The sequence below is a fragment of the Theropithecus gelada genome, chromosome 4, assembly GCF_003255815.1.
Source record: "Theropithecus gelada isolate Dixy chromosome 4, Tgel_1.0, whole genome shotgun sequence".
Taxonomy (NCBI): Eukaryota; Metazoa; Chordata; class Mammalia; order Primates; family Cercopithecidae; genus Theropithecus; species Theropithecus gelada.
The window spans coordinates 164,681,665-164,689,815 of NC_037671.1; positions in this window are offsets into that span (position 1 = coordinate 164,681,665).

Genomic DNA, 8,151 nt, shown 5'->3' on the forward strand with positions numbered 1-8,151 from the left:
TGTATAAAGAACTCTTCTAGATTCTGATGTAACATAAAGAAATTGTTACAGCCTTCTTTTTAAGAAATAAAGAACTTCAGTTACTGATGACAGTGTTCATTATATTCACTTTGAATCAGATTGCATTGTGTGCCTTAAACAGCATTGACAGTGCTGGCATACTACACAGCTCATTACATTTTTTATTTCATTTTACCAAAGCTCTATTTCATGCAAACATCTCCAGTTATTCCTGCCATTGGTATGTGATCTTCAGCCATAATTAACTTTGTGATGCTTTGTGTGAGGTTATTTCTCAACATCGTTATTGGCATACCACTAATATCAATACTTTGGCAAGCTAAACAACTGTGATAACATCACAGAGTATCAGAACTTGGAAGCAAAGTTAGAGAATCAAACTCCTTTGAAAGATGAGTAAACTGAGACTCAGACGTTAAGAAGCTGACCAAGATCACCAATGCATTAGTGGCAGAAGGAATCTTTTCTTTCTCTCTATTGTGATGTATCTTCTGGGTTTACACACACACAACCACTGGAGATTGGGTAATGGTTGTGCTGTAGTTTGAATATTTGCTCCCCAAAACGTCATGTTGAAATTTGATCCTGATATTGGAGGTGGGGGGTAATGGGAGGTGTTTTTGTCATGGGGGCAGAACCCTCTTGAATGGCTTGGTGTCATCCTCATGCTAATGAGTGAGTTCTCACTCTATTGCTTCCCATGAGGGCTGGTTGTTTAAAAGGGAGCCTGGCAACTCCCTAGCTCTCTCTCTTGCTTCCTCTCTTTCCATAGGATTTCTGCACGTCAGCTGTCCTTTGCTTTCTGCCATGAGTGGAAGCAGCCTGAAGCTTTCACCAAATGCCCAGTCTTTCAGCCAGCAGAATTGTTAGCCAAATAAAGCTTTTTTCTTTATTAATTACCCGGCCTCAGTTATTCCTTTATAGCAACACTAAACAGAGTAAGACAGGTTGGTTATATGATCTCAGAATAAATTTTCTTTCAGTGACATTTAGTTCTTAAGAAGGTAATCATCTTTTGAGTAAGACATACAACAAGGGGCTCAAGTAACATCAATAGATGAAAACGTAGTAGACACAAAAGCCTACTAGAAGAAACAAAAGTAACAACATATAGAAAACATTTCTAAATAAACATGTTTATCACTATATCAAGTGAAGATTTCATTTATGACTTAACACTATAGTCTGACTTTTACAATTTTCTATTGTTTATTTGTTTTAAAAATATGCTTTGGATTTATTTTCAATATTTAAAAAATATTACCATGGTCCGTAATGGAATTACAACTTGTTACAGATAACTGTTGTTTTTTAATTCTACATCCCATGGGATTAATTTTGTAATTCAATTCTTAAATAGCATACACTTAGTAATAGCTATTTTTCTAATAATTTCAGTATCATAGGAATATGTGCTTTATTAAGAAGGATCTAAACATATAACTTTAAAATACCCGCAAAAATTTTAAAAGAAAATAAATTGCCTCTAAATACTGTGACTGAAAACTTCACTGAAGTGCCCTTAGGTTGTTGATAACACATAAACTGCTCACTATCAACTGTGAGCTTTTGCTTACAAATTTCCAAACATGGATTTGCATTTTCCTAGGCTGCAAAAATCTACTATTTCTCCCATAAGGAAACGGTGAAATAGAGGGAGTAAATGTAGGTAAAGAGAAACACCAACTGAACCAAAATTTACTGCATTAGTTTTCAATGAAATCAATTACTAGATATCTGAGAAAAAGTGTCAATGTCTGTAATATTTAACAAATCTATAGTATTATATGTAGATAGTAATAAAGCAGTGTTATACTTTAAAAGATATTTACAAAGGTCCATGTTAATGTATTATTGTGGAGAACTGGAAAGACTGAAAACAGTAAAAAAAAACTTTGTTAAATACTCTCATATTGATTCTCTATTCATTATTAAATACTTCTGCTTTTAATAATCTGTTTACATCCTGTTACTTAAAACCACCATAAATCTCCAATCCTGCTAAGAAAGTTTTGTTCAGCAATCTACTTTAACAAGAAAGAGACTTTGGATTGGGTCAAGTGAACAGGACTTTTGTTGTTCAAATCAGAGAAAAGTTTATTTTTATCATTTTATTTTCTGCCACATAAGGTATAATGGAACATACCATAAATGTTGATAGTTTTGCCTATAATTTTTAGTTGTTAACACATTTACACTGATTTTAAAATTTGATTCCAACCATAGTTTATTTTTGTAGCCATTATTACTGTGGCTACAAAAATGGATTCAAGCTTTTACCAAATTTGGCTGGTTTATGCCTTAAATTAAAATCTGTCTTTACTTAATTTTGTTCAGGTCTGGTGTATATTGTTGGGGACTTCTTTGAGAGAACCATCTACATGGCGTTTCCAAATAATTTATTCACTAAGGATCTGCTAGTTTTTTTCTCTTTTCTCTTTTTCTTTTTTCTGTTTTTAGACTGAGTCCTTCTCTGTCACCCATGCTGGAGCGCAGTGGCGCGATCTCTGCTCACTGCAAGCTCCGCCTCCCGGGTTCACGCCATTCTCCTGCCTCAGCCTCCCAAGTAGCTGGGACTACAGGCGCCCGCAACCACGCCCGGCTAATTTTTTGTATTTTTAGTAGAGACGGGGTTTCACCGTGCTAGCCAGGATGGTGTCGATCTCCTGACCTCGTGATCAGCCCACCTCGGCCTCCTGAAGTGCTGGGATTACAGGCGTGAGCCACCGCGCCTGGCCAGGATCTGTTACCTTTTATATATTCCCAGAAAAATTCGTAGTAGAACAAGAATAGGCTTATTTATTCAACTAACTTCTGACTATAAATAGCACTTTCTATGAATTAATCTATCATTTTAAATATGTTTCCATAGGATGTTTCTAGAGTAATGTTCCTACAGTAGGTGTATTAATAGCGAAGTAAACTTCTTTGGTCTTATATTTCATGTAAACATTGTTCCTCTTACCTAAATTATGTAAGTTTAGCTACAAATCAACAATTTGATAGAATCCCATGATTCTTTGAATTCATGTTTGTTTCTCATGTTGATGTCATTTACGTACTTAGCTTTGTTAATCTTCAAAGTCATTTATTGCTCAATGAGAAAAAGCATTTTCAAACTACTGGAATATTTCATGGTAAGCATGCCTCCTCTTTCCTCATTTATTTACATAAAGATCAAGATAAATCAGGATATGATTGCAGGAGGTGTGGTTCATCAGCTGCCAATCAAAAGCTGACATAAAACCTTTGGCAGAAAGATTGAAAAAAATATTTGGAAAACAACATGATTCTAAAGAAGTGTTCCGAAGAGTGGTGATGTGGCTGGTCTGTAAACTCTAATGAACTCATTATTCAAATATCTATTCCTCTTGGCTAGATACATTCACCTTATTTTTCTTGTCCAGTGGCTTAATCAACTCTATGCTATTTAAGTGTGATTATTTGTCTTCTGTAAATCTATGAACTAGAATGACTCACATATTGTTTTCATTTTCACTTCTTAAACTAAGAATTCATTCAATATTCATCTCATAAACACTTGCCAGCTATGTATTATGTGCTTGATGCATTGGTAAGAATTACTATTACTATAAGTATTATAACTCTTTCACATCTTCCTTAAGATACACAGTTATCTCAGAACTTCACACTTAATACAGTATTTTTCTAATCATTGAATTGATTCAAAATTGAATAAAATCTTTTCCTGTAGATTAACAATATATAATATATAGAAAAATGTAAAATATTTTTCAGAATAACAGAAAAGCTATTATCAAAATATAATTTTTCTCTGTAATATTTTCATTTTGAATATTTTTTCCCTGAAAAGGTAAAACCTCACAATCTTGATTTCTAAACTGACTGTAGTACAATGATAGGTGACTGTCTCATTCTTTACTGCTCACCTTTCATTTGTTGACTTGTAGTCTCAAAGTTTTCCCTTGGTACCTGTTCTTTTGCCAGGATCCAGTGGTTTGGGGGTTTGAACTATAGCAAGATTCACAGATTTTAGCACAACTCTAAATGAGAGCAAACAGGAACCCCCACTCCCAACCACAAAACAGTCCATTTAAACAAGCTAACTAACCAACTAACTAATTAACCAATATAGTCACTTTAGTAACCTTTCTGAAAAGCAGAAGAACTAAGTATCTGTTTTCCTAGTAGATGTGTCTTCTAGATCAGGGTGCCTATCTTTGTCCCAACAGTTCTATATTGCTATAACAGAATACCACAGACTGGGTAATTTTTAAAGCAAAGAAATTGATTCCTCACAGTTCTGGGGGTTGGGAAATCTAAGACGAAAGTGCTGGCATCTGGTAAAAGCCTCCTTGCTGTGTCATCCAATGGCAGAAGAACTCAAGAGAACAAGACCAAGATCAAATGAGGAAAGGGACCAAATTCATCCTTTTAGCAGAAACCCAGTATCAAGATACCTAACCTACTCCCACAATAGCATTAATCAATTCATGAGGCAGAGCCCTCATGACCTAGTCACCTCTTAATGGTCCCATCTCTCAGCATTGTTGCATCGGGGATTAAGATTCAAAAGCATGAACTTTGGGGGGATTCATTCAAATCATAACAGTACCATAATCTAATTTACCTGGAAATGACATGTACTCGATAAAAGCAGACATTCGTTGGCCTTGGATGGTTTGAGTCAGCAAATTATTAAATAACCTTTCTATTTTTTTTTTATTTCTAAAACTTCTTTTTTCAAATGAAGATCTAAATAAAAATGAAAATTATTGCAGCTAAAAGAAGAAATAAGATGATTGAAAAATAGTTCTGTCTTGTGAGCTTGACCCTTATGAGTGCTCAGATCAGCTCTTCCCCTCTCCCACCCTCATGCAGGGAGCTGTCAGATCAGGCTGCCCCCTCTTTCTCTCAGGTGCTCCCCTGGAAACCTGGAGACTTCTAGGGAAGTTAGACCTGTTAGAACAGGGCTGTCCAATCTTTTGGCTTTCCTGGGTCACATTGGAAGAAGAATTATCTTAGGCCACACATAAAATACTCTAACACTAATGATAGATGATGAGCTAAAAAAATTGCAAACAAATCTCATGTTTTAAGAAAGTTTATGAATTTGTGTTGGGCCACATTCAAAGCCATCCTGGGATGCATGTGGCTATGGGTTGGACAAGCTTGTGTTAGAAGATCAAGTGAGGAAAAACAAGGAAGACATCTCTTCTTCAAGATTCTAGAAACTTTTAAGTTTTGCCACTAATTTAAACACTTCGTAAAGGCAACACTGTATATTTTTCTTCCCGGTGCCTAGTAGATTATGTGTATTTAGAGATTTATTAATCCAAATTATATTGAAAAAAGGTTTCTTATGTTGAAAGGAGACACTAGTAAACTTTTTTCCTAAAACACGAGATATATAGCTAACTATTTCTTCCAGAACATAGATTTTTGATGTAAAGAATGAGAAAATAATGATTTTCATGTATCTGTTTGTCACTGCCAAAAGAACTGACTAGTCATGAAGTTATAATGGAAGAGTATGTGGAGATACACCTTGTGTGTTTGTTTCACTTACTGCTGGAAGTGAAACAATGAAAAAAATTTTCCCATAATGGATATTAATCTATTCTAAGCCACAAGGCAACACATTACCAAAATGTTTCAGTCTAAAATATTTTTATTTTAGGTTTGCCACAGAATTACCATTTCCTTCCACTTGACATAAAATAAAGCCTCTACCAAGAGTGTTACTTTACTCAATATTTTTACAATGACATTTGGACATTGTCTTGACATAATCAGTGTTAAAGTAACCAGGAGAAGAGCCTTAGAAGACACTTCCAGTTCAGTTTCTATATTGAAATATGAAGTGTTAATTTTGACGTATGAAAGCAGGTCCCAGAGCCTTTGAAGACCTGTTATGGAAATGGTCTAGAGAAGGGTTCAACAATTTGTGGCCCTCAGGCTAGCTGCTTGTTTTTTGTAAATACATTTTTATCAGAAAACAGTCAGGTTCATTTGTTTACTTACTAGCTGTGGCTGTTTTCCAGCCATAGCTACAAAGGCAGAGTTGAGCAGTTGTGACAGAGGTCACTGGGTGTGGAAGCTTCAGTGATTTACTATTTACTGTTAAGGAAAATTTTAAGAAAAGCTTCCCTGACCCCTAGTTTAGAGAAGGATTGTCCCATAAATAGATATGATAGGGAGGCCGAGGTGGGTGGATCACAAAGTCAGGAGATCGAGACCATCCTGGCTAACATGGTGAAACCCTGTCGCTACTAAAAAATACAAAAAATTAGCCAGGCATAGTGGTGGACGCCTGTAGTCCCACCTACTTGGAAGGCTGAGGGAGGAGAATGGCATGAACCCGGGAGGCGTAGCTTGCAGTGAGCCAAGATCGTGCCACTGCACTCCAGCCTGGGTCACACAGGTCTCAACAACAACAACAACAAAAATAAAGATATTATGATGGAAATATTTTATATCTATGCTGATAAAAATAAAGATATGATGGAAATATTTTATATCTATGCTGATATGGTACTCACTAGCCACATGTGAATATTAAGTACTTGAAATATGACTTCTATGAATGAGGAATTAAATTTTCATCTTGTCTCTTTGTAATTAATTAAAATTTAAATTTAAATAGCCACATATGGCTGTTGGCTACTGTATTAGCACAGACATGGAACAACTTCATTGAAGTCTACCCAGCAGTGTTTCCCTAGATCCACGGTCAGGAAACTGTTTCTTAAAGGGCCACATAACAAACAGCGTGACCGAGAGCATTTGAAATGTGGCTTATGAAAATGAGACACTGAAGTTTTAATTTTTATTTTATTGTAATTAATCAAAATTTAAAAGCCACATGTGGCAGTGGCGAGTGTAGCAGATAGAGTGGGCTAGAGCAGCGATTCCCATAGTGTGGTACACAGATCAGTGGCATCAACATTAACTGGGAACTTGCAAGAAACGAAAATCCTTGATTCTCACAGCAGATCTACTGAATTAGAGTCTCTGGAGGTGGGGCTAAGGAATCTGATCTAATAAGTACTCAAGGGCAGTGTTTCTCCAAATTTAGCATGTATCACAATTATCTGGCAGACCTTTTAAAACCCAGATTTCTAAGATGTCCCCAAGGAATGCAAAAATACTACTGGTCCACGGACCATACTTTGAGTAGTATGGGTCTAGGATAGTAGTCTGCAAAGTCAGGTGTGTTTTTGAAAATCTATTGAGTTACAGGAAAACATATTAAAGTTTCCATTTCTATTTACTCTCTCACCTAAAATAAGTAAATTTAGCTTTGCTATCAGGTATTATACTCTCAGTTAGTCCCTATGTCAAATGGTGATTATGCTGATGGGTTGACTGTAGACTCATTGGCTTTTTACTTTTAATTCTATTTTTAAAAACTACATACAGTAAATTTGATTTTTTCTCTTTTGGTTTACAGTTTCATAAATTATAACAGATGTATAGTTTCATACAACCACCACCATATTAGGATACAGAACAGTTCCATCACTATAAAAGACTCCCTTTTGCTATCTCTTCATAGTCTCCTCTCCCTCCACCCACAATCTCTGGCAACCACTTGATAGATTTGTCTTTTCAAGGAAGGAATACAAATGGAATTATAAAATATGTGACCTTTGGAGACTGGCTTCTTTCAGTCAACATAATGCTTTTGCAATTCACTCATGTTGTTGTATGTAGCAATAGTATGTTCCTATTCATTGCTGAATAGTATTTCATTGTGTGACTATACTATAGTTAATCTATCTGTTGACCTATTGAAGTCCATTTGAGTTGTTTCCAGTGTAGGCAATTATACATAGAGCTGTTTAAATATGCATAAACATAGTTCTAATTTATCTGGGCCATACAGTGTGTGTTTAACTTTATAAAAAACTATCAGAATGTTTTCCAGAGTGATTGTACCAGTTTGCACTTCCACTAACAATACATGAGCATTCTAGTTGCTCCACATCCATGTCAGCATTTGGCATTTTCAATATTTTTAGCTGTAGTCATTCTAATAAGTATGTGTACTATATTGTGGTTTTATTTGCATTTTCTTGATGCCTAATGACATTAAATGTCGTTTCATCTGCTTATTTGCCATTTTTATGTCTTTTCTTGTGAAAT